The sequence below is a fragment of the Ambystoma mexicanum genome, chromosome 10 (assembly GCF_040938575.1).
Source record: "Ambystoma mexicanum isolate Mex_15411 chromosome 10, UKY_AmexF1_1, whole genome shotgun sequence".
NCBI lineage: Eukaryota > Metazoa > Chordata > Amphibia > Caudata > Ambystomatidae > Ambystoma > Ambystoma mexicanum.
The window spans coordinates 179,554,856-179,581,224 of NC_090932.1; the positions used below are offsets into that span (position 1 = coordinate 179,554,856).

The following is a 26,369-nucleotide window of genomic DNA, read 5'->3' on the forward strand; positions in this document are numbered from 1 at the left end:
TCAGTTGTGGCAGAAATAATGAATGCAGTTAGCAAGGTTGAGTGGATACGAGAAGAGGATACTGACGAGGAGCTTAGTCTTATAAAGGACTGGACCGTGAAGGGATGGCCTGCAAAGGGAGATTTGGATAGTAAATTCAATAATTGGTGGGAGATAAGGGATGAATTGAATTTGTGTGGAGACAGGCTAAGAAGAGGAAGATGTGTTGTTCCTCCGCAGTCTATCAGGTCAGTGCTGGTTAGTTTGGCTCATCAGGGTCATCCGGGAGAGGCTGCCATGAAAAGAAAATTGAGGCAAAATTATTGGTGGCCGGGAATCGATAGATGTGCGGAAAGATTTGTCAAAGATTGCATGAATTGTCAAATGAGTGACAAGTGCAGAGTAGTGAGGGAGGCCCCTTTGATACCAAATGTGGTGCCAGACCAGCCTTGGTGCAAATTGGCAGTGGACATTATGGGTCCAGTGGCAGGGCTGGGAGGTGGCCAGAAGTTCTTATTTGTTGCAGTGGATTTTCATTCTAAATGGTTTGAGTGGGAAGCGGTGAGAGAGGTTACAGCCAAGGAGTTGATTTGTTTTTTAGAGAGACTGTTCCTTAAAGAGGGGGTGCCTAGTGAAATTGTGTCTGATAATGGGGTACAATTTGTATCCGAGAGTATGAGAAAATTTCTTGCAGGTTATAGCATTAAACACACAAGGACAGCGCTGTATAATCCTAAGGCAAATGGTCTTGTGGAAAGAATAAATAGGTACATAAAAGGGGGTCTGCAGATGGCCATGAATTCTGGACAACCGTGGAGGGAAGTATTAAGGTTGTTGACGTGGAATTATGTCACCACGCCACACTCTGTGACGGGTGTGTCTCCTTTCGTATCACTGAAAGGCAGGGAACCTGGGACAAGGCTTTGTCCAGGATGGTTGGGAATGGCCAAGGTGGTAAATGTTGATAGAGAACACATTATGAAACTAATTACATTGAGTCAAGAGAGAAATAAAGAATTGTTTGATGACAGGAGGAGGGTGAAAGAACAGGAATGGAAAGTTGGTGAAGAAGTGTGTTAAGAATCCTAGATTAGTAAACAAATGTGTGGAAAGTAAATTCCTGGGACCGAAGAAGATAAATGCAGTAAAAAGTAATGTGGTGGTTTTGGAGGGAGGTGAAGTGTGGTCAAAAGGAAGGTTGGCGAAAGTTGGTGATGTGAATGTCAGTAGGTCGGAGGAGAAAGTAAGGGAAGGTGTGGTGAAGGAGGGACACAGTACGTTAGAAAAGGTGAGGAAAGAAGGTGTTGTAGACGGAAAAAATGTTGAAATTGATAATGAGAGAGCTAAAGAAGGAGGGTCGCATAGGACCAGATCAAAACCTGTGTGGATGAGGGATTATGAAAATTAAAATACCTTGATCTCAGTACGTAAAGGAGAAATACAAATGCAAGATTAGTATTAACATTTTAATAATTACCAGGAGTTGTCGCATTCTCCTATGTTTCAGGTTGATCAGTTACATTAGTTAGTTTGTGACCATCTTTTCTTTGGGTGGTTAAAATCTTTTATTCTATTATAAAGGGGAAGATGTGTAGGGAATTGCATGTAATGATTTCGGCTCGCGGTGGTCACGCGCGCTCTGTGTCAGTGTTCGGAGCGAAGAGCCGCGTGACCACGGGGAGACGGTTGAGGACGCGAGATACGAATCTGAGAGGAGCAGGTTGAGGGCTCCGGGGAGCTCCGTAAATAAAGAACTTCAAAGCCCAAGTCTGTGTCGCGTCAGCTTCCTTCAACTAGATTTGTGATTCAAATGGTGTCCGGTCACTGTTTGGTATTGATGTAATTGTGCTAGGTTAACAGCATTTCTATTGTCCCTGAATATCAGCCATGGGGATGCTAGGGAAACATTACTCTGACTCTTCCTGACACCAGCCATGGGGGTGCTAGCTAAACAGCATCTGGACTGCCCTAGATACCAACTGTGTTAATGGCACTAATTTAACAGCATTTGGATTGTTCCAAGGGGTGCAACCAACAGCAGCGCTAGCCCCAGACCAGGGAAAGCTGAAGCCCTCCCACTTTGAGGCAGAAGGTATCACTTTGCTGTGATGCCCAACCATGGCTCCAATAGCAAAGGGTGTGACAGCAAGAACCCTGAAAAGTCTCAGCTCCGATAGTGGTGTATTTATGGTATATTCGCACCATGGAAAGGGCGCTCAGCCAATCGGGTGGCTGGAAACGCAGTTGAGAACAAACAGTGTACGACCCACGTTTTTCCATCCACCGAAGGCCCTTCCCAGATGCTGCCATCTTGATTTTGACCCCGCTCCCAAGAGATCGGAAACCCTTACCCTACCCTGCTCCCTCCCTACCCACTTATCTGCTGGACTCATACCTGCCTACATTTGAAAATCAAAATTCCTGAGATTTAAGCCCCGCCCACATCCACCCAAGACTCCGCCCACACGCCCCGCCCACCTTTCAAAAAGGTAAACCCGATTGTTGTAGCCTTCATTTTGCTTACTATAGCATTGAAAACAATTCATTCAATGTTATAGTAAGCAAAGCCGCCGAAATAATGGTGCTTTCAATCCATGTCATTGGATTGAAAGCGCTATTATTGCGGCAGCGGCGCCTTCAGTTTGCTTACTATAGCATTGAATGAATTATTTTCAATGCTATAGTAAGCAAAATGAAGGCTACAATAATAGTGCTTTCAATCCATGTCATTGGATGGAAAGCACTATTATTATGGCGGCGTTGCCACGTTCATTTTGCTTACCACAGCACTGAAAATCATTCATTCATTCAATGCTATATTCAGCAAAATGAATGCGGCGCCGCAGCAGAAATAATGCTGCTTTCTATCGAATGATATGGATTGAAAGCAGCATTATTTCGGCTGCGGCGCCGCCTTCATTTTGCTGAATATAGCACTGAATGAATGATTTTCAGTGCTATGGTAAGTAAAATGAACGTGGCACCGCCACCGTAATAATACTGCTTACAATCCAATGACATAGATTGGAAGCACTATTATTATAGTGTTGCAGGCAGTAGGCACGAACATTTCGCGCCGTTTCCGGTCGCGTCATATTCTCCACCTGATTGGCTACCGGCGGCAGCCAATCAGGTGGAGAATATGACGGGACCGGAAAGAATCTCAAAATTCCTGAGATTCAAGGGATTTTTCCGGAGACCCGGAGAAATGCTTAAAATTCCGGAGTCTCCGGAAAAATTCCGGAGGTTAGGCAGGTATGGCTGGACTGGAGCAAACGTTCTGGTCCTCGTACTCCTTCTCGTTGTCGGCGCCTACATAGAACTAGAAAAGGAGATAAGTCCCTTTTCTATTTACTATGGTGGGGGCCATCTTGTTTTTTTAAAACATTTTCATGGGAGATTGGGCACACGCAATGCACGAGGAGGTAGTCTCCCATGGAGAGAAAAAAAACATTTGCACGGGGCGAATAGCAATCACTCCCTTGCTGGGGGTGAGAGTACATGGCCAGTAATTGCCCTACGTCCTCGCCAAGTGAGCCTACCTAGACTCGTGCTGTGGGCCGTTACCGACTATGTATCCCCCCCCCCCCCAGTGCGGGGGTGATATCTATATTTATTAACATTTACATAATCATTAGAGTGATGTCAGCTGCAGCAAACGTATAGTGGCAGAGGACAGAAGCCTGTCCAAGCCAAATAAATAGACATTTATGATGAAGCAAAAGGCTTGGTTGCTCCAATGATTACCATCTCTGTGAAACAATGTAGCATTTGAATTGGGGTAAAAGATTCTTCCAATGGGCAAAAGGAAAGTGTAAGAGCAATTCAGCATCCTGCGCTCAGAGGGAGGGGAAAAGTCGACCATGCAAAGCATTTCATGTCACCAATCACTACCATCTTTCAAAACTGCCATGCAGATCCCCCCTCCCCCCCAAGCTTTGAGGCTGGTTCTGCCCCCGGGGGCAACTAGACCAACATTTTGGAGGGGCTAACCCTTCAAATGTTGAGCGAGGGGATAACTTTAATGACTGTAGAAGAGGACATCATGTACTTGTGTGGGGTTCATCTAACTTACTTACACATTCCAATGGGACTATTTTGGGGAAGCTTCAATGTTAAAAGCAGTTAACTCTCTCTTTCAAATCTGGAACCACTCACCGCACTTAGACTGCTGTGAGAATGACTAATCCCCCACACTAACGTGAGATGGGGGTTTAGATTCTATTAAAGACAAGGAGGCGATTATTATGCATTACAATCTTTACTCTGAAACCACAGCAGCAAAGAAAAAACTTTTACAAACAAAAAAGTTTCAACAACAGAACTAGATAAAGTTCAATGTCAATGCATGGGGAACTCCCCAAACCATCATGGAGGATAGGTCATACCCTGCAGGGGACCAATGAGCAGGGACCCTCCTTTATATATGTCCATTACTCTAACGCCAACCCCTCTTTCTGCAGCTGACTTGCACCAGACGCCCAATGGAACGGTTGAACTGCGTAGCGCAGAGAAAAAGGATCCAGCGAAACCGGAGATCTCAACCTTTCCGCAGCCTGAAGCAATGAAGAAGTTCTTCTGGATAGGACTTCTCACCCGAAATCACGCACTCCAGAACTTGTAACTGCGATCCACACTCCTGAGCAGAACCTCAACTCGTACCTGTAAGAACAACAAGCAAGAAGGGTGGGTGGTTGGGAAGAACAACAAACCAAAGAATGTTCTCACTTGAACCACCTGTGTACATGCGTATCACAATTGTCATATCATATCATATCATATCCAGGGTGGGTGGGAGGGATAATAATCGCCTCCTTGTCTTTAATAGAATCTAAACCCCCATCTCACGTTAGTGTGGGGGATTAGTCATTCTATGACAAGACAGGAGGCTCATATTATGCAAGTTCAAAGCCCTTGCATCTCATTAGTAAGTACAAAATGATCCAATATAATAGATAATATAATAAAATTAAAGGAAAGGTAACATTTTTTAAATGCTTTCATTAAATCAATCTGTTGACCAATCAGAGAATTGCCCAAGACTAGGTTGCCCGAAAAGCTGTCTTATAAGGCAAAGTCAAATCCACTGCAAGAAAAACAGGAATGTGCCAAATCCAGCGTTCCTTACAGGCCACCAAAACCAACTGGTTAAAAGAGGGGAAAACATTGAACAAAGTTTTCCTATACTAATAGGTTAGGACAAAACCATCTGAAATAAACACCTATGTTGTTCAATCAAATATTCAAAACACTTAAATTCGTACCATTTTTGGGGACCTAGAAAGCAAACCAATGAAAACAAACACCTAGCTCTCCTGGAGATAAAGAAAAGTACCCCATAGGGGTGAAAGTCTTATAGGTTCCATCCCATGCATTAAAGGAAGATATCGCATTAGAAACAGGGCATGTCACAGAACTACACTGGGGAACCAAGAGGGAAAGACAAATCTTCAAAAGGGTAAAATGGGAGTAAAAAATCATTTTTATAAATTTTGTAATTGGACAATCCATCCTGAGCGGAGCTGAAAAGCAATAGAATTAATCTACAATTGTCTTCAGACATATGTGTATACTAAGGAGGGAAGTCTTCTGGAGGCAGAAGCAGAATGGAAGAGAGGGCCCCACCTGAGAAGCTAAATCGTCAAACCGCCAACACGGAGACCCTCAGACCTCCCGAACTCTTGAAGAAGGACTCTGCTACCATGACAAAAGGCAGATATTATAAACCTGATCCTTAAGAGGCCAAACTTGGCAAGAAGAAAAAATGTATCCGACATCCAATCACTACCATTATAGTGATATCTAAACTCCTTTGTAGGTATGCCCGGTGCTTGAACCTTGATCCCTCCTCCCTGGTGATAAATCCCCTAGCGGATCAAAAGTAACCGAAGGAGGACACCAAATTTCCAAAATCTTAGCAAGACTCTAAACTGCAAAGAACTGATCACTAAATGGCTAAACTGAAGGTGTACACCAGAAGAGGTCCAACCTATATTTCAGCCAATTTGCAGATCTTTGAAGCTCACAGCACCCTGAGCTGGCACCTTACTGCAAACAAACTCTTGTGAAAACCCCAAAGGTCCACCTGCCATGCAGGTGACTATGATAATCAAGTCATCAACCAAATATATATCCCAGCACTCTGGTAATCGTAGCGGCAGACACCGTCTGAAAGTTAATGTATAGACTCTGGAACGCATCGTGATAGAGGGTCATAACGTGGATGGGGGATAGTATCACTCCCAGACCCCTCTATCCCACCAAGGGATATTGAGCCTTCCCAAAAGAGGAGAAACCTCCCCCACTTATCCAAAGGAAAAACCTTGCAATCCAGAAAGAAAACTACCCTGAGGACCACATTAAAGCCCCGCTTTACACCGTTAAGCGAAATAAATACCCACTAGCGCCTCTAACCAATCCCCTGACTGGACAGACTCCAGTTAACTTATTGAAATACCAGAGATTAGCACAAAGGAAAGTAACAGACGGGAGGGAAATGCTCAGTGCGAGTCTGCACTGGTCACCCGCCAGAACTCCTGTAAAAAGGAAAAAACTGAAACCATTGGATACTCCCAGAGGTGTAATATTATGATGCAATCTCCCCCAAGGATGGCAGGAAAACTGAAACCATTGGATACTCCCAGAGGCGTAATAATATGATGCAATCTCCCCCAAGGATGGCAGGAAGGGGAATGAGGGGGAAAGAACTCTGGATAATTATCAATGCCCTGTAAATGCAAGGTTGAGAAGAAATCTGGGACCACTGTCCCCTCAAACCCTGAGGTCTGAGTCACTGTATTCATGTGAGGCTGACTGGCCACTAAGGGAATCAGGGGAAGGAAAAACTAAGCACATTGTCCATAGCAAAACAGTACTTATACAGTACTACGAACCCTCAGGTATATGAGTGGTGCTTAACACTACTACGAGCGTTGTGTGGTGTGAGGTGTTCACTTATCGATCTCAGCTGGATAAAAGACTGATGTAGACCTTCCAAAATTAGGAACCTGTATCAGAACGGTCAGCACGGATATGAAAACAGCACTCTAAAGAGGTTAAGCAACGCTCATGAGGGTACAGAAGCCTGCGTGTACTCCTCGAGCAGAGGAGAAGTTGCAACACACTGTTAGACGGTTAGCTGAACCATAGGCCAAGCTTTGGGAGGAAAAACATGAGGCAGGCGCCAGCAAGTTATTATTTGGCAACTCGTCTAACTGATACCATCAAGTGTTTCCAAACACTCCATCCAAGTAAAACATGGTTGCTCAACTTGTCATGTAAAAAACTGAACGGTTACCCTCGAGCTGACCCTGTCTCCACCAGAAACCAAAAGAATAAGGAATGTCCAATGGGACAAAAGTAGGGGAGAACAAACGTCCCCACTAAAGAGAGCCTTAAGCCCTACAGACCTCAATAGAGGCATAACGCATCATCTTTATTCTTCCTCATGTTGAGAGAAAATACTGTAGCTTAATCAGCACTGGTATTGGGTGGAGCAATTGAGGTCGGGAATCAAAACCTAAGGAAAGGACTGAGTTGTCCTGAAACTAACTAAGGTAAAGGGTGACAGAATTTTTAACTAAAAGATGAATGATAACACCAGATAGATGGTTAGAGAGGAAGGTACAACCCCATATGGGTCTGTTTACAACCACTTCCACACTCTTTTCTTTAAAGCACTTAATAAATAAAGAATATATAATATATGAAATATATATAAAATATCCAAAGAAGAGGGGTTACGCCCTCACAGGGGACCGAATCCCCGGCCCTTATATAAGCTGATACTCACTGAGCTTTCTGGGCCACTGACAATTCTGAAAAAACGCAAATGTGTTCCAGTCAACACTTAAACATATTGTTTATCAAAGCGTACACTGAGCAAGTGCACCTCAACTGCTCACCCCAGCAGGGTGAGGCAACCAATAGTACACGAGGGAGCACCTCGCAGTAGGAACAAGGCAAAGCCTGAAACCGAGCAGGTTACTGCACGCCTACAAGACCAAACAATGGCGTCAGCCATATGCAGCACCTAAACAAAGCTGCCGACCTTAAGGAAGGAATACACTGAGCAAGTGCACCTCCAACTGCTCGCCCGAGCAGGGCGTGATAATCAGCAGTACACGAGGGGGTAACCTCGCATTAGAACTCAGGCAGAGCCTGAAACCGAGCAGGTTATGGTGCATGCCAGTTAAGGTAATTACCCAAGTTGCCCACTTTAAGGGAGGAAACACTGAGCAAGTGTACCTCAACTGCTCACCCTAGCAGGGTGTGGACACAGCCGTATACAAGGGGACCCCTCGCAGAAACCCCAGGCAACCTTGCCACCGAGCAGGTGACTGCACCTTTCCAGGGAAGATAACCCAAACAAAAGAAAACTGTCACGTTGAAGGTAGGATACACTGAGCAAGTGCACCTCCAACTGCTCGCCCGAGCAGGGTGTGATAATCAGCAGTACACGAGGGGGTAACCTCGCAATAGAATCAGGCTGAACCTGAAACCGAACTTATGGCACCTACAGTGAAGGCAAAGCACATAACTTAAGAAATAAGTAAATGAATAAATAAACAAAGAAAATAAAATAAAACTGCAGACTGGCAGTGCATCGGGCTCTTGCGCTGGATGGTCAGACTTTGACCTAACAAACCCACAGTCTATCAGTAAACATTCTTTCTTTCCAGCACTAAAGGTAAGGAAATGTGTTGTGTCACCAGGGATACGAAATTACAAACATTTAACAAAACCACATTTTTACTATTAAATTGTTTGTGCTATAATCTTTCTGAAGAAGTCATGAACCAACCAAATGCCCATTAGGAAATCCCTGCTCAACTGAGCAAAAAAGGTGACAATCAAATACCTCCATTGTAAAATACAATTATTTAAAATATAACAATTAAAATATCTAATCTTAAAATATACAAATAAACATGCGCTGGTCGGCCGCGAACCCGGGTCTTCCTGCATGGGAGACCTGCAGCTCTATATTTGAGCTAACTTGGCTCAGTACTGAAACAGAGGCTTTTGTTACAAACATAAGCCACAGGGGCAGGCCGAACCCAAAGCCTGCAGCACCTGGAATCCCCAGGTGACCATAAATCTGTCAAGGGGCACGAATTCAAACAGGCGAAATGAAGAGGGAACAGTGTAAACAACACTGCTCTCACGCACGCCGGGAGCGAGTTGATTAATGCACTAGAAACACCTGAGTTTACAAGCTCGAGAAATTTTTAAAGAAGAAATAAATTAGAGAGCTCCCTCAAACTCACAACCTCATGGACTGTAGTCCGAAATTCAACCATTGCACCACTGCTTCAGCTGAAACAGGAAGTATGAGCATAATACATATTTTCTTTTTGAAAGACACCAAAATGAAACCAACGGCCGCACGCGGCTATCCAGATACATTGTATCAAATACACAAATTCCTTTATAATAAAAGGTAATTAACACATATTTACCATATAAATAATATATGTCATATTCAAACTAATAAAGCCTACTACTGACAAACAATGTAAGACACAACTGAAAGGGGTGACTTAGCTCTGTGGTGTCAGCAGCAAAGAAAGAGGGGTTGGCGTTAGAGTAATGGACATATATAAAGGAGGGTCCCTGCTCATTGGTCCCCTGCAGGGTATGACCTATCCTCCATGATGGTTTGGGGAGTTCCCCATGCATTGACATTGAACTTTATCTAGTTCTGTTGTTGAAACTTTTTTGTTTGTAAAAGTTTTTTCTTTGCTGCTGTGGTTTCAGAGTAAAGATTGTAATGCATAATATGAGCCTCCTGTCTTGTCATAGAATCTGTTGTCTCATTCCTCCCTACCCTTCCAATCACTCCCCTGACATGCAAATGCTAACACCCCATCACAATTACAATTACCTAAAAATGTAGGCGTACAAATACAGTTGCTAACAATGACATGTTTTAAATTAGTACATGCCTGGCCTTTGTTAACAGTGCAGCCCCAGGGCACCGTGTAGCTGTGTCCTGTCCTGCCAGGGCCCTTTAGTCAGGTAGGTCAAGTCAACATAACCCAAAATGGGGGGTTGGGGGGAGAGGGTAAAGCCCAATGTGCCCAACTGTCGTTGCACCACTGATTGTCCCTGAAACCAGCCCTGATAGTGCTAGGGGTAAACAACACTTTGATTGTCACTGGTGGCAGCCTTGGGGATGCTGGCTAAACAGCATTTGGACTGCCACAACAGCATCCCTGGTGGTGGTACTAGGTAAATAGCATCCAGACTGTCAATTATACCAGCTGGGGGTGCCAGCAAAACATGGTCATAGTGACCCTGATGCCAGCACTAGAGGGTGTTAGGTAAACAGCACTAATGCGGTCCCTTATACCAGTCCTTGTGATGCTCTGTAAAGATATTACGACTACCCCCGACAGCAGCTCGGTTGGAGGCGTTTCTGTTATGCATATACCTTTGACCTGGCTATGCTTCATTTTTTTTTAATGACTCTGTACTTTCCCCAAAACTAAAACGTTATTGATGGAGGGTTTTGAATTAATCACAACAACTGGCATTGCTCTGGGCAATCTGTATACCATAATTGCTTAGGCCTCGTGTCCATTACAGGATGGGACAGACTACCTGCAACGCTGTATTCGTCCTGTCACCAAGACTGTAAAGTGATTGGAGGCCAAAAGCCAGGACTGTCCGAGCATCTAACATTTCACAAGAGCCAACTCGAGTTGGCTTTGGCCTCTGCTGGTTTAAGGACGTGTGGTAAAGTCACCTGCTATGTATCAATGATACAGTCATGTATCTTCATTATCTAAACACAAGTAGCAGTTCCAAAAATATAAAGCAATTTGTGGTTTTAACTTTAAGATGGTTTTACTTGTAAAGATTCTACCAAGGATGGGTACCTCAAATAACAGTGCGACATGAGGTGGGGATTGTCGTTTGAGCGGTAACCCCCCTCTCCGAAGTAATGGCACAATCACTGCCTGCTTTGTCTGTTTGGGGGGCTCGGTAAATGACTGCCCACGGCAAAGACAGTTTTGGGTTCACATGCAACACTGCCTTGAAACGGTGCGCGTGCAGCCTTTCATGACGCGTTTTCTGACCGATGGGGATTGGCTGCAGCTTTGAGTGCAGAAGGGCCGTAATACCAGCGGGTGAGTGGAAAGTTCGCGAAACGAGACAGAGAGCATCCTCTGCTGAAGGTGTATGCTAACAGACACCTTTTTTTTTTTTACTTTTCTGTCCCCCCGCCCCCAGCTCTTGTTGAGGTTTAGAGTTGATAAAGTCGCTCTTTGTTTATACATGCACTGGTTTGGACCTTACATGATTTGTATCTTTTAACTGTATTGTAATGCTGATGGCCAACCTTACACCTGAGCTCGGCCTGCGCTACTTAAAGGTTAGCCAGGGTGATTCAAGGAGACTCTTGGCGTGCCTTGTTTTGTCGGTGGCTGCACGCGGTGTTGTGGATATGCTCCCAGAATCTCTCGTGTTCCAGGCACTTCCTCGACGTGCTAAAACATAGGTCCTATACAGAAGGCTTGCGGAGGCGCCAGGATTCACGAAGAAGCCTGCGTCACAGTCAGAAAGGCCTTCCCACCGAGCCGGGGTCACCCTGGACGGTGTACACGTGAGGAAGGTGGCGATGCTACATGAAAGGAGATGGGCCAGAGCGGTGCTCGCGCGCTCCTCGGCGTCTCGCGGGGCCTGCACTGGTCCCATTGCAGCAGAAATCATTCTTCAAGCTAAAAATATCATCTCTGAACTGGAACGTGCTCAGGCTTCAGAATGATGAATGAGTCGCATGCAGAATATGGGGCAAGGGCTGGAGAAATGCAGAGCTCTGCAGAATTTCTCCTCCGCCATCCGCTGAGTTTATATGTCCCATCGCTGCACACCGCACTCTTCACAGTCTGTACGCCTAAGCTCACCTACCCCGCCGGCCGCCGCCACACATGTACTCCCGCTACACCCGATGGCACCCATCCCTCAACACTTTTATCCCTAGTGTCCCCATCTCGCCAAATGCCCCATGAGCTCACTCTACCTACACATTCGCCCCACATCTAACCCCTTCTTGCTCACTCTCCATCCCCAGGCACACTGCACTAGTTGAACTCGCCTCCACCACCACCACCGTGTGTTTATATCCTAGCCTCACCCACCCCACTCTACACTGCCCATCCCAGAGCCCACCTATGCTTTCACAAACTTCAAGAGCAGATCCAACGCTTTCCACTCACCATGCTTGATCCCATCCACCCCTTTCTACTCTCATCCCACACCTCACCCATAATTCCACACCTGTGATCCCTGAACTCCCCGCCACCCTCACAAGCTTTCCATGCATCATCTCACCCACATTCTCAATCCGCTGAATGTGTTTGTCCCTGAACCCTCGTCTCGGAGCTCGTTTATCCCATGACAACTTCTCTCATTCTCACACAATCCTCCTTCTACCCTGCACCAGAGCTCACCCATCCCTGCATACATACCACTCCTGTGCTCCTCTGCCTCTCCATACTCTCAGAGGGAGAGTTCCCCTTTCTTTCCATAGGCCCCACCGCTGACCACCCCCATCCCTAAAACAGCCCATTCCTGGACTCATCCCACCACCCACACATTCCTCCACGCTCACCCACCCTCCAATCACTACATCTCGCAGCTATCCCACCCCTCCACACTCACTCTGTCTTGGTGCTCACCCTCCAAAGTCTTCATCCCTTTGCTCACTCACTCGCCATACTCCATTTCCTGTACTTAACCCAGCACCCCTAATCATACCCATCCCTGCAGCTTCGCCTCACTCATTCCCTCACAGTCTCCATCTGTAAGTTCATTATCACCCATTCCTTCAGTCTCCTTCACATTCCATACTTCACTCATCCCTCAACACTATGGACCCCCAGACCTCGCCCGTCTAGGCACAGGTGATTCTAACACCGATGTCACCCAATACTAGACATATCTCGATGCAACCCGCCACCTGCACTCTTTATCCCAGAGGCCACCCATCTTCCACACTCTCCCTCACAGACCCTACCCATTCCTCCACTCTTTTCCTAGAGCCCATTCACTATTCTCTGAACCTACTAATCATTCCACATCAAAGCCTTAACTCACTCATTCTCCACACTCTTGACCTCACCCTACCCCCAACACACGCCATTCCTGACCTCAATCAATTGTTTGCAGTATGCATCCAACAACTCACCTATCCCGCTACGCTCTCCACCCCCTAAGCTCACGATCCCACCACATTCTCCTACCAGCCACAATTTCCGTCCCTGAGCTCAGCCCAACCATCACCATCTGATCATATGCCTCACTCCTCTCACTATACATTTCATCTCCGGTTTTGCCCAACTCTCCCACTCGCCACGTCTGGGCTTACTTAACCCTCTCTCCATCCCCAATATCTCATACCCACTACACTCTATTATCGAGCTCACCAATCCCTCTGTGTCCCAGTGAGGCACTTGCTCCGTAATGCAGGTAGAATTTCTGGTTAAGTGACCCGAAGAGTCCTAAAAAGGGAAGGGGCAGTGGCCATGCTCCTATGACAGACCAGCCGCCACTGCCTCCAAAAAGGCTCTAAACTTTCTGATCCCTACCTGCTGGCCCTTTGAAACCTACCCACTCATAACCAGGCAACTCCCTCAACCTCCTCTCAGTAACCCTCACCTTAATGGAGCTCTTCATCAATGCGTGATCTGCCTCTGAAGCATCACAGTAAGATCAGGTGTGTCCAGGCCCACAGTCAATCACAGGGCCTCACTAACTTAGAGATGCAGATGGATCCCCCCACCCGGAGTCCAGCCCAGGAGCACGGGCACTCACCCTATATAATCTCAGGCTTCCAGTCATTCAGTGTGCGCATTTCAAAGAAAGAGGTCATCAGAGTTCCGAAGGGGATTGAAGATGGAGCTTGGAGAAGGAGTGTAGTGTGGATGAGCTTGGAGTCCCATTGCGTAGATGGCCCTATAGAAGCCGGAGGAGCTTAAGAAGGAGGTGGTTATAGCTATGGAAGATGATGTTGGGAATCCTCAAGCGGTTGTGGATAAAATGAAGGTGGTGGTTTTTCAAGATCGGGAGGTGGTATCGGGAGAGTTTGTAGAGCAGTTTGGAGTGACTAATGGGGACTAAAGAGGAAGAACTTAAGGAAGTGGTTGGAGAATGTGGAAAGAAGGTGGTAAAGGAGGTGTTGGGGGAATCGCTTGAGGAGGATCTAAGAGAAATTGTATCCAGGGGGAATGAAGCAGCATCCTCGTATTGGCCAATTTCCTGGCCTTACAAGCTGGTATGACTCTGAAATCTAATATAGACTGGAAATTGGTTGGACATGGGATGTCGTGTCATTCCCTCTTGTGAGTGTGCTGCCGGCAGGTCTCTCAGCGTGGCCCTCACTCTGAACATGGTAGCGCTGCACTGAGAGCCCTGCTGGTAGCACCAATCCCCTCAAGGCTCTCAGCGCGGTCTTCCTGTGAGCAGAGGGAGCCCCTCGCTGAGAGCCCTGAGGGGGGAGACGCTCTCTCCCGGGCCACACATGACAGACGCGGCCCGGGCGCCAAACCCCTTCATAGCCCATTGTTCCTCACCTTAATGAAGTGGGGGTGGATGGCTTTGACCCCCACCCCCTCTAGCCGGAAAAATGTTTGCCAGGCCGTACCTGACAGACGCAGCCTGGCTTCTTGCCCTTGACCCCCATCAGCCACTCCAATACCTTTCTGTGCCCCAGCCAGCAGTAGCCCGGCTCCTTTGTAATTCGTGCCCCTCCCTCCTTATCACGTTATGTACATGGTTACTGGAAAATACCCAGTCCCCAGCAACCACTGCAGGCAGATTGCCTTTTCTTGCGCCCCCTTTGAAGGACGGGACATAGTAGCTTTATAGACCACACGCTCAGGCTGTATCAGGAGTTATGGGCCCTGAGGATCTCGTTGGACGCCTTTAACTCTCTCATTAGGGCCGACTAGGTGATAAAACCATACAGGGAGCGGATAGGCCATCATAAGGAGTCGGTAGAGATTGTGATCCGAAGATGGTAAGAGGAGAACACTAAAAGATGGGTGGAAGAGAACATCGCGAAGTGACTGCAGCAAGGCAGAGAAATGCGAAAGACTTAGTGAAATGAGTTTGTAGATGAATTAGTAAGGAACAGTTCAGACCCCAGAGAGGGCGAAGAAGGTTTTCGGTGGATGACAGAGGCTGGATGCAGAAGGGACTAAGGTGTTGAAAGAACATCAGGTGGAGGTGAGGTAAGGGGGAGGAACCCATGAGACAGATTTAGGAGTTAAAGAGCGCCCGTCAGGCCCTAATCGGGCCTTAAAGCAGGGGGAAGGAGCAAGAGGTGGGTGGAATGCTGAGGATGGGCGAGGGAGTTTATGATAGAGCGGGGCTGTAATCACGACTTTCTTCAGACTCTTTTGTTGTTACATTTTGTTCTATGTAGATTTTAGCCTGTTTTATTTAAACGAATGAGTTAACTTTCGTTTCTGCTGCATATGTTTTTTTAAGTGTATTCCCAAGTGTATTTTTAAACTGTTTTTCCATTAGTTGAGTCGGAAATTGCAGTTTCATTTCACTCCTTCACGCACGGCTGCTTTGCAGTCCGCTTTGTTACTTCTGCTTTGTAGCGAGTCTTGATTGGACTAGTGCGATACAACAATATGTCGTACAGGAGGGCAACGAGAACGTGCAGTGGTCTCATGGAAGTCTTGAAGTCAAACCCGTCTGTGCTTTGGCTGTCCCCTGCTTGGCCGTGGGGCACTATCCTGTACAGGGACGTCATTTCACCAAAATGCCAGGTGTAGCAGAAGTGATGTCACACGACCCTTGACCTGTAATGACATCAGAGGAAGTGAAGCCATTTGACCCCACCCCAAAGTGACATCACAGGAATCGATGGAACACGACCTTTCGCCTCTTGATAAAAGAGGAAGTGGCATCACATAGCATTGTTCCTAAGTACACTATGAAAAATATGGTTACGATATCACTATAATGTGATATACATTTCATACAAGAATGGATCACCATATGCATGATAATATCAGTGTGTGTAGGCCCATATTACCAAATTACTGTGAATGCAAGAAGAAGTCCAAGGCCAAATGATAATGATGTGTTACTATATAGTACTCAGTTTGTAGGGTTTCTTCTTTTTTGTATATCAACCTCTTACCCTGGCGACTCAGTTCTCAATATGTTGTCGTTATGTGTTGTGTTTTTGAGAGTAACTGGAGGGAAAAAAAAACACCTCCACTAATTGAAAATATATGAACTCTCAAAAAGAGCCTGTGCCACGTTGGTTTAGAAATCACTTTCTTTTTTTATTAATATTATTTGTTTGATTGATTTTAACAAAGTTTCATTCCACAACTGTGGATAGCCCTTCTTCATTACATGTGTTTCGGCATCCTGTGAATTTTTCAGATCTGGGCATTATTAGTTTTTTAGAACAGTTTACGTCCACATCTATTTACATTGAATTCATGAAAGCGATCAAGGAGTGGTGAAAGAGTGGAGATTTAGAGTTTGGTACATAGAACAAAAAACACACCATAAAAATGAAAGGTTAATAACTAACGATATAACAAAGCGATTGACGAAGCCTGCAATATTACCTCTTTTTTTGAAGAGATACGTATGCTCAACGAATTAAAGGCTAGAAAGGTTCAACCAATTTACAAAAACTGTCTGAGGTATTCAATTCAACACTTCCACTTGTAAATGGTTCAAAACAACATCTATTAGTTCAATGTCACATTAAGCCATTTACTCATCCCGTATGCGGATGAACAACACACTGGTGCCTTACCCTACTGTGTACACACTATGGATGTTATTCCAAGTCAGCATCTATATAACTCTATGTCAAATCATGGCATTGACTCATCTGTATATATTCTAACATTTCCCATATGTAAGTGGACAATACACTGGTACCTTCCCTTCCCATAGTGTGGCTGTCCTCTTGTTCAGTTCGTAGCAGCTTCCATTCAGTGGGATAATCCCACCTGCCATCTGATCCATGATCTCTTTCACACTTACTGTAGACTTCCTCATAGTGTGCACCTGTCTCTCTTCTGTCTGCTTCACCGACACGCATTCCCTATTTTGGATGTATTGCCTGTGGGTCATATACCCTAAGTACTGTTATCCACACGCGCTTGCATGGATATTTAGGCCATTATATCAGCGCTCCTTATTAAATGGAGTGAGCTCAACCCACGTATCCGCTATGTTCCCAGAATCCTCACTTACTGTGAGGCTGATGTTGTTCAGTATATTTAGAATATAAACGCGTGCCGTGAGTGTAAAGAAGGAATGTAAAATACACGGTAATGCGCGCATCCGCGTTTATATTCTCCCTGTGTAAAGAAACATATTCCCCCATATGTTCTGATTCGGTTTAATGACAATAGCATTAGAATACACTTGGACTACAAGACCTCCCCGTGTAATGTATGTATTCTCGGCATACCTCTCAACCATTTGTCTCGCCAAAAGCGGGTGAGTTGAGAGCTATGTCTCGGGGACTGTGACATCTGGCGGGACTCTCCTGAGCACACGAGGGCTGTATCTTTTTTTCAGCGAATATGCAAAGTCTGTCTTTACATCAGTGGCCCCAGGCATAGGAAGGGGCACACTTTGGACTTAATGTTTGCATCACCTCAGTTAGTCCGTGCCTGGTCTGGCTTTAGACTGGTCTGGCGGTTCCGTGTCATTTTTCCACTTTTTGAACGCAGGGCTTAAAAAAAAACTGGTTTATTTTGGTCGATTTTGTGCGGCCGTACAAAAAGCCGAAAAAGGGTATGGGAGGATTTTTTTGTAAGTTGAGGGGGTTTTACCCCTTGATGCCCCCTTTCCTCCTTGCTACCCCACTCCACCACCAAATATACGCACAAATACTTTCACCCCCCACCCCCCACCGTTCCCCTTCTCAAACATTCATTTTTCATTTTCTCACGGGCTGACAGTTCGATTTTTCAAGACCGGTCTGTGCAATCACAGAGCGGTCTTTCTAAATCGATGTTTTTAATCGATTTAAAAAAAAAATGTTTCCACTTATTACCTGCCTGATCACTTTCTTATTCCTTTTTATATCGGTCTGCCGTCACCTCGTGGTGTGCCTGTTCAATCTTGCAAAGACAGTGGATCCTGCTAGAGCCTTCTGCGTTGGCTGCCCAGATGATCACAAGCTGCTATAAGCCCGCTGAAGTCCCTTTTCCATTACATTGGCCACTAAAATGGCGCATCTGAGCTTGTTCTGAGGCTGCTGCGTGTCCAGCACACAAGAAATGGGTTTGAAAATGTGCTCACCGCTCAGCTTCTTTGAATTCCGCCGAGCTTCGTGCTGTACGTTCTATAGTATATCAGGCGGAACGCAAATGGCGGTCAAAGTATGATCCCTTGCCCTTTGTTCAAGAAACAGCAAGTCATTTATCATAATTCGCTGAAAGAAGTGAAACAGTATTATAATTATAATTCTTCTTTTATAGCGTGCTGAATACCGTGGACCCGTTTCTAAGTGCGAGCCCGGGATTCGAACCTGCATTGCTATGTATTGTCTTCCTTCCAAGACAAACGCATTGTCCCAGAGCATTTATTTCAGTCAAAAATGTGCTTTCTCCGCAACTGGCCCCTACAGTTCGAACCTCACAAAATGTGTGGAATAGTTTGTTTGGTAATAAAATTGAGAACCTTAGGTCAAATCTGTTGATCGTTTTTCTGCTCATTCTTCACCCTCTCCGAAATGCCCCGACTCACCATCCTTTGACTCCTTTCAACTGACGAATGGCCCACAGTAGGGCTTAAATCAGCTTCTCTGCTTGCTGCAATTCCACTTGCTTTTTAAAATCTATAGTCCACCCTCTAGATACGATTCTAGCAGAGGCGATAAACTCGTCCCTTATCTATGTTCAAATTCCATCATCTTTAAAAAAACATGCCCTGGTGATACCATTGTTAAAAAAAACCTCCTCTAGATGCTTCCGAACTTTCTAATGATTGCCCTATTTCACTGCTTCCTCTTTTTATGAACTTGTTACAGGCAGTGGATACCCCTCAACTTAGGTTCTTTTTTAGAAGACCATTATATTCTCAATACATTTCAACTAGGTTTTCACCCTCTAATGGGCACTGAATCAGTGCTGGTATTAGTGCTGGATGCTCTAGCGCTTATTAGCGATCAAGGCGGAGTGGCGGGTCTTATTTTGTTAGACCTATCCGCCGTCTTTGATACCATTGATCATGCTACAGTTTTAACCGGATTCTTGAGGCAGGTATCCCTGGTTCAGTACTTGAATGGTTGCAGACCTTTTTGGGATCGTGTTTCCAAACAACCTCTTTACCACCTTTCAAATCGCCTTCAGTTGCAGTATCTTGTCGAGTCTCCCATGGCTCCGCTCTGTCTCTGCTACTTTTCAACATCTATATTCAGCCTTTGGTACACCTAATTAATTCCCACGGTTTGTGTTTTTTTTTCCTATGCTGATGACACTCCGCTTTTACTCCATCTTGATCTGGAACGTAAAGGAACAGCTAGACACTTAAGATCCTGTCTTGAAGGCATGGGGGATTGGATGAGCCAAAATTGGCTGAAACTTAATGGACACAAGACCAAAGTCCTGGTGGTAGGCCCACCGGGTTCCTCAGCGCTTTGGACAAATGATTTTTGGCCATCGACCTTGGAGCATTTACCAATCCCATCTCAAACATTAAAAAATCTCAGCATTAAAATCTCTGCCTCTTTATTAATGGATGCTCAGGTTAGTTCTATTTGTAGTGCTGGCTTCTTCAAACTGAAACAGTTGAAGAAAGTAATGACATACATTGCAAATAGTTTATATGTCCCTGTCATAGCAGCCTTCGTCAATGGCAGCCTTGACTACTGCAACGCAGTGTTGTTGGCACAGCCTTCCTATCTACTCAACCAGCTGCAAGCTTGCTGAATGCTGCTGTCTGCCTTGCCAAGGGTATTCCCTGTGGCTATTTGGTTTCGGCTTCTAGATGTGACCTTCATTCATTGGCTTCCCATCATAGCTCACATTAAATTCAAATCTTTCTGTATTGTTCATCATGCCTACCATGGCAAAGGTTGTCTTTCTCTGCAGAAGAAATGTCAGCCTTACCGTCCTGGCTGGGCACTGCGTTCTGCTTCTTCATTTCTTTTTGCTGACTCGCTGTTTAATCGGGAACGTTGTGGTGGTCATGCCTTCTCGGTGGTGAGTCCCAAACTGTGGAACTTGCTTCCTATGGCCCTTCGAGGTATTTCTTATTTTAATAAATTCAAAACCAGCTCAGATCCCATCTGTTTATGTAATCTTGTAGCCTGTCTATTGGCATTCTTTAAGCACCATGATACCTTCGGTGAAAGCTGTGCTATATGAATTCTAGATAGATAGGTGTCAGAAAGGGCAAGCAATAAGCTCAAAACAGGTGTTTGAACCCTCTTACCTAGATCAGGATCCCTGGGAGGCCATCAACACAATTGGCTCCAGTTTTCCTTCCACAGAAAACTACCAATGTTCACTCCAATTCCTTGAGAAAAGCCAAAAGAGAATGATGGAATACATTCTAGAGAGAGAATTTGAAAAACCCCTTTGCAACCACATTGCAACTCACACCTTAAAGAGACTCTGAGGTACTACGAAGAGGGGACTCCCCTAAGAGACCTGAGAAACGTTTATGTTGCCTTATTTATATCTGTATTTGTTACTTTGGCCCATCTTGTTCATTTTATCCCATATCAAATACAAATACTTACTAAACATATAGTCTGGCTGGTATATTGATCCCTGTTACCTATGCGACAGTGGTTACATTTCCCCTGCTGGACAAAGTCTTGCTCACCATCTCAACCTCTGTCTCCTTGCCCCTCATGACTCCATTTCCTCTTCGCTTTCCTTCCTTAGCTGGCTTCCCTTTCACTTCCAACTTAAATTTAATTTCCTTTGTCTAGTCTTTACATCTCTCCATGATCTTGCTCCTCCTTATCTCTCCCTTCTCCTCTCTTTCTACACTCCTTCACGCTCCCTTCGTTCTGCTGAGCACTTCCTTCTCACTGTCCCTCCTTCCCCATGTGCCTCCTCCCGTTTCCGCTCCTTTCAGCTCCTAGCCCCCCTGCATTGAAACTCCTTACCTCTCGCAATCCGCTCTATTCCTACCTTACCTCCTTCTGCACTTCTCTGAAATCTATCCTTCTCCATTCCCTGCCCTGATACCTTCCCCACCTCTCATTCTCTCTCCTTCCCTCACATCTCCCCTATGTACCTCTCCCTACCTCCCCCTTCTCCTTCCCCTCCCTCATTTTCACCCTTATACCCTCTCTCTTCCCTCCTCCTTCCCTTCCTCACCCCTTCCCTCTTCCCTCACAGATTAATTGCTCTACTTACTGTTTTATTAACAATTGTAACTTGCTTCTACTCTTATAATGTTCTATGTATTCTGTTGTCATAATGTAAAGCACTTTGGATTAAAGTGCTATATAAACACAATAAATACAAATACAAACATATCTTTTACAAGAAGTCCCTGTATTCCCTTGCCACAGCCCTTCTTGCTGCTAAATCCAAATACCATACAAACCTCATCTCGTATCTGTGCTCCCAAATCTCCAAGATCTCCTCTAACCCTCAGGCCACGCTTTATTGCCTCCTCGCCTACAACTTTTCGGCAGTAACTTTAAACTTTATAACACTTCCCTTCTAAAGCCCACCAATCATAACTATATTCTACCCTCATCCTACTTGATCTCTCAGCCTTGATTATGTCGACCACTCTTCGTTCCTCTTCAACCTTTCCTAGTTAGTCATCCTAACACTAAGTAGGATTGCCTTTTTTTCTTGAACCAATCTTTCTCCATCTTGTGGAACTCTAGTACTTCAACTTCCATTTAACTAAATTGGGAATAATACAGAGGAAGCCCCCCACCCTTACACCAGGACATTTAAATCACCGGGACATTTAAATCACATACTCTGGGTAAGTAGGTTGTATACATTTAGAGAGGACATGTGTATAACCATGTGGAACGTTATGTACAACTAATCATTACATACGTTCTGGAAGTTTGATCATTAATTTATTTTGAAACAATTTTCCAAAACGCACATTTTAAAACACCTTTTTATCATGGGGTTAGTAAATGTGAAACTAAGTAGTCAGAAATGATACATCAGACCAATAACAATTATTTTCTTTAAAAATAGATGGTGAGGCGAACTGTACTTTAATCAGTGTATCTATTCTCTCAACACAAAAGTGGATATGAACATGATCTTATTGCATTCTCCTCCTGGTACTCCTTAAATTTCGTCAAACACTCCTACGATCTGACATTAAATGTAATTCATACAGAGAAAAAAATCATGCCGACACACTGTGTTTCGGCCTCTACGGGTACTGGTACGGCCCACCCGTTTAATAAAAAAATGTCCTTCGTCAGGATGAAATGTAGTTCAGTAAGCAGCCATGCAATGTTTCCCAGTATAGAGCACTAATTTATGCCCCTACAAGTTAATAAAACAACTTCCTTTCAATGCACAAAATTCACTTCCACAATTTCATCGTACTTAACTATTGCATAATGTTTCCGTCAATGAGCTAACATCTTCGATTATCTGACCTGTATATTGTTGCCTTTTTTTATTTTTTTATTTTTTTTATTTCTTATGTCCCATAGAAGAGTTAGTTCATCTCTCCATGTCATTGCTGACGACGTTACTGCTACTTGTATCTGAAAAAGACGGACATTTGTTACCCATCACAATTATCTGTATTTCATATACCTCAAATGACCACTCTGTTCATTATATAGAATAAAGTCGTGATAAGCAGCCCTATTTGTAGTAAAGACAGACATGTGACCGGAGTAACCCAGCACCTAAACCAACATACATTCTGGTCATGCCTTCATCTGTACCTACAAAATCCTAAAGCCACCACTGTCTAAATCAGAACGGGCTTGCGTTCCAGATTTTTCTTACGCAGTTCATAGTGGGACGTACGTCTTTGCGTCGCTACGTCATTTGCAGTTGTTTACACAAACAGATCCCATGCATTTCTCTTCAACATGGCACCGAACAGCGAAGACTAGACGGCTACTTTGTCAATATATTTCATTTTTTCATCTTTTGAAACTGACTTCCATATTCTGTCACGATGCCGTGCTTATATTGAAATAGTGCTGATTCACACATGGACGAAACAGTCAGTACAATAAAACCGTTTAAGCACTGATTCATTACTTCTCGATAGAACTTTCTATGATTGCTTATCCCGTTTATGGTACCAGATATAATTTAGGTGATTCTTAAACTAGCATAATCCTTCAGAGCTGCATAGCACTTATTAAATCGGACATGTTACTATTACAATTATATCACATGTCTAAGAATAATGTGATTCACATACTTATATGGTAGTACTTGGTAGTTCATTGAGTGCCAACTACTGCTGACTAACCATGGTGTTGTATAATAAGAGGGGATGAGCCAGCAGGATTGAACAACTTTATTTGCTCTAGTAACAAATAGCTAGTAACTCTGACAAGGGTTCCTTATAGGTCCATAGGTAAGGAGGTAAGTATCTAGGACAGAGGTGTCCTGGGCTGCTTTGCAGTCCTGAGGCAGTCTTCAGTTCCTCATTAGTAGGAGCGCCGGGAGCACAACCTGCTCCGTAGCATAGGCGCCTTTACAAGTGTTCCTGACACGCTTTCCCGGGTCTCCGCGGGTCCTGCGAGACTATGCCGTGGCGCGTGATCTCGCAAGGCCCCTACACACCTACCTTCGACAAGCAAGCAAACTTTATTCCATTACAAAGTCATCATATTTCACCGGTCTGCTGTGCTCTCTTCTAGGACGATCTTCCATCATACCACCTGTGTCATGCGCCTGACTTGCTTCTTGGGATGTTTCCGACGCCTCTCTTTCTGTCTCTTGCTCTGTGATTTCTCTCGTGGGGGTTTCTAATTCTCGCTCTCTTGTGGTCTCTCTGTCTGGACTTTTACCAGAAGTGAATTCCTCCTGGGTTGTTTCCGCCGTGTGACGCTTCTCAAACATTGCCACATGCTCCATGTTCCACGTGCGGCCATCTTCTGTGCAAATGTGATTTGTCCTCTGTAGATGACTTTTACTGGTTGACTGAACTTTGAACCTGTCGTTTGGTCTTTACTCAGTAGTCGTATTTTGTTTGATCCAGTCGCCTTCCTTGACTTCTCGGCCTTGGGTCGTTCTTCTCTGATCACTCCATCTCTTCATGCACACTTTTCTGTTTTGCAGCCTCCACACCACTTCTGCCATGTCTACTTCGTCATCTTTTTTTACTCTGGTCAACCACAGTGGCACCAGTGTGGATGCTGCTCTCCTCCCCCTCAGCATTCGGAACAGCGACACTTGGGTGATGCGATTGGGGGTTCATTTGTGGGCCGCAACAGTCTCCTTGACTGTTTTGAGTGGATCCATGCTGGAATCGGTTGCTAACTGGAGGGCTCCTTTGATGAAACTATTTTCCCTCTGAACTAGTCCATTGGTTTGGGGATGGTACAGCAGATGCTTCCTCTGTTTTATGTTGTGTTTGTGTAGGAATGACTCCATTTCCCGTAACATGAGCTGTACTCCATTGTCCGTGACTAAATCTTTGGGGAGACCTTTCCTCTGAAAAATGGATGTGAGGACTTCTATGGAAGAAGCCGTAGTAATGTTGTGGACGAATTCTGCTTCTACCCATTTAGACACGTCATCTACCATCACTATGCTATACCAATGCTTGGGTGCTATTGCCTGCAATGGACCTATAAAATCCAACCCCACTTTGTGCCACACCGCTTCTGGGATCTCTTTGAGAATCATCAGCGCTTGTCTGGTCTTCAAGCGGTTGTCGCTGTTGAGACACTTGTGGCATCTCTCAATCATGGAGCGTATTTCCTGTCCATGGCATGCCACCAGTACGCCTCTCTCACTCTTCGGCGTGTCATGGTGTTTTGTAAATGCCCTGACTGGGGCCTGCCCAGAATGACTCTTCTCATTCCCACTGGTGGAATACCTTCATCTCCCTTAATGAGCAATCCTTCCACCTCTGAGATTTCTTCCACCACTTTCCAAAACGGCCTCATGCCTTCAGGTATGGCCCTTTCTCCTGGCCAACCGTTCCTAACCCTCTCGAAGTCTCACCATGGTGGGATCTTTACTGTCCTCCTCGTTCCAGTGTCCTTCACTTAGCTCTGCGAATTCTGGACCCCTGAGGTCTTGGATAGATGCTAGAATGTATTCCTCTTGCAAAAACGTGGTTGCATTTTTTTTGTTGCCAGGTAACCTTGACATGCAGTCCGCCTGGGCATTTCTCCAACTGCCTATGTGGGTTATTTCAATTGTATATTCCTGCAGTTTGGCCGTGATGCGTGGCAACCGGGGTGTTGATGACTTTGTCCTACCTGGACTGAGCATATGAATGAGAGGCTTATGGTCGGTGGAAGTGCTCAACAGCCCATGCGCAGGCCAAAATCTCTTCCCCCACTGTGGAGTAATTCTTATCAGCCGTGGACAGGGCCTTAGAGGCGAATGCCACTACATGTTAAGTGTCCCTTCTCTTCTGGGTGAGTACGGCACCTAACCCCCTAACCCACACGCACTGACATCCGTGGTGATGACTGTATCCCATGCTGGATTGAAGGGCCGAAGTCACGGTGCTTCCATAATCTGTTTTTTTAATAATCTCCACAGCCTCCTTCTGGGCCTCCTGCCATGTGAACACCACCTTTTTTTAACAGATTTCGCAGGGGCGTCATGATCTCTGAAAAATTGGGGATGAACTTGGCGTAATATTCGGCAAGTGTCAGAAATGACGTCACTTATTCTTTGTTGTCTGGCTCTGGAGCCTTGACAACAGCTTGCATCAGGTTTTGTTTGGGGTTTATACCACGGAGTAAATCTTGTACCTCAAATATTCAACCTCTTGTGCCCTCAGGATGCACTTTTTGTATTTCTCAACTTTACTCCGGCATCCTGCAATTTGGTAAGGACTCTTCTGAGAGTGACGCCATGCGTGTGTTCATCCGCGGCGTAAACCAGTATATCGTCCTAGAAATAGGACACGTTTCCTATGTCGTTCAGTAGTAAGTCCATCATGCGCTGAAACTGCGGACAAGAAACCAAAAGGCATCTTAGTGAACGATACGTGCCAAACGGGATAATAAACGCTGTGAGTGGCTTGGATTCTTTGTGAAGATGAATTTGATGATATGCATTCCTCATGTCCAGCTTGGAGACCACTCTGGCTTCCTTCATCATGAGGATGAGTTCATTTATGCTGGGGAGGGGGGTAGCTGTCAGAAATGACTTCTAAGTTAAGGCTGCAGAGGTCAATGCACACCCTCAAGTCTTGTGGCTTTTGCTTTTTGACCAGGA

At 45.1% G+C, this 26,369-nt stretch overlaps 1 long non-coding RNA gene across 1 annotated transcript; it reads right to left on the reverse strand.

The window, feature by feature from the left end:
- Nucleotides 1-4,221: 4,221 nt before the first annotated feature.
- LOC138491258 (uncharacterized) lies at nucleotides 4,222-9,539 on the reverse strand. Its single transcript, XR_011275985.1, has 2 exons — nucleotides 9,441-9,539; nucleotides 4,222-4,641 (listed from the first exon to the last, which is right to left on the reverse strand). It is a non-coding gene; the product is annotated as an uncharacterized lncRNA (long non-coding RNA).
- Nucleotides 9,540-26,369: the final 16,830 nt, after the last annotated feature.